The sequence below is a fragment of the Pyxicephalus adspersus genome, chromosome 1 (assembly GCF_032062135.1).
Source record: "Pyxicephalus adspersus chromosome 1, UCB_Pads_2.0, whole genome shotgun sequence".
Taxonomy (NCBI): Eukaryota; Metazoa; Chordata; class Amphibia; order Anura; family Pyxicephalidae; genus Pyxicephalus; species Pyxicephalus adspersus.
The window spans coordinates 70797992-70798492 of NC_092858.1; positions in this window are offsets into that span (position 1 = coordinate 70797992).

The window sequence follows — 501 nt, forward strand, 5'->3', positions numbered from 1 at the left end:
TCGGATTATAAATACAAAGGCTGCATGTTATTGTCTTGCAGGTACAGCAATGTGTACAAAGAACTCTCTGACCCTTGGTGCAGCCCAGAGATTTCATACCAAGGAAAACATTCATTCCCAGAGGCAGTTTGGTGTTCCTGGGCTGGTAAATCAGGATAATTCTTCCAGATCTATAGAGGAGGACACTAATTACAGGCCAATAATTGCTACAAAGTCAGTTTTTGTTTTTAGTAGATAAGGAAAAGGTAACAAATCTCTTTTAAAAATCCCTTTAATTGTTGGTTGGCAAAGCATTGGGTTATAGACCCTCTGTCAGATTTCTATTGCTGTCTTTGTTGGAGAAATTCAATGCTCTCTTGGTTCTGATGAAAAAAACAGAAAGGGAGGGGAAATCCAAAATTTTACAGTTGTACCGAGATCAAAAGTTTAGGGGAAAACTTTTGGTGGTGACTTGTGTTCTGGGGAATTTCCCTTTTTCTCTGCTAACATCCTTTTGTGTCT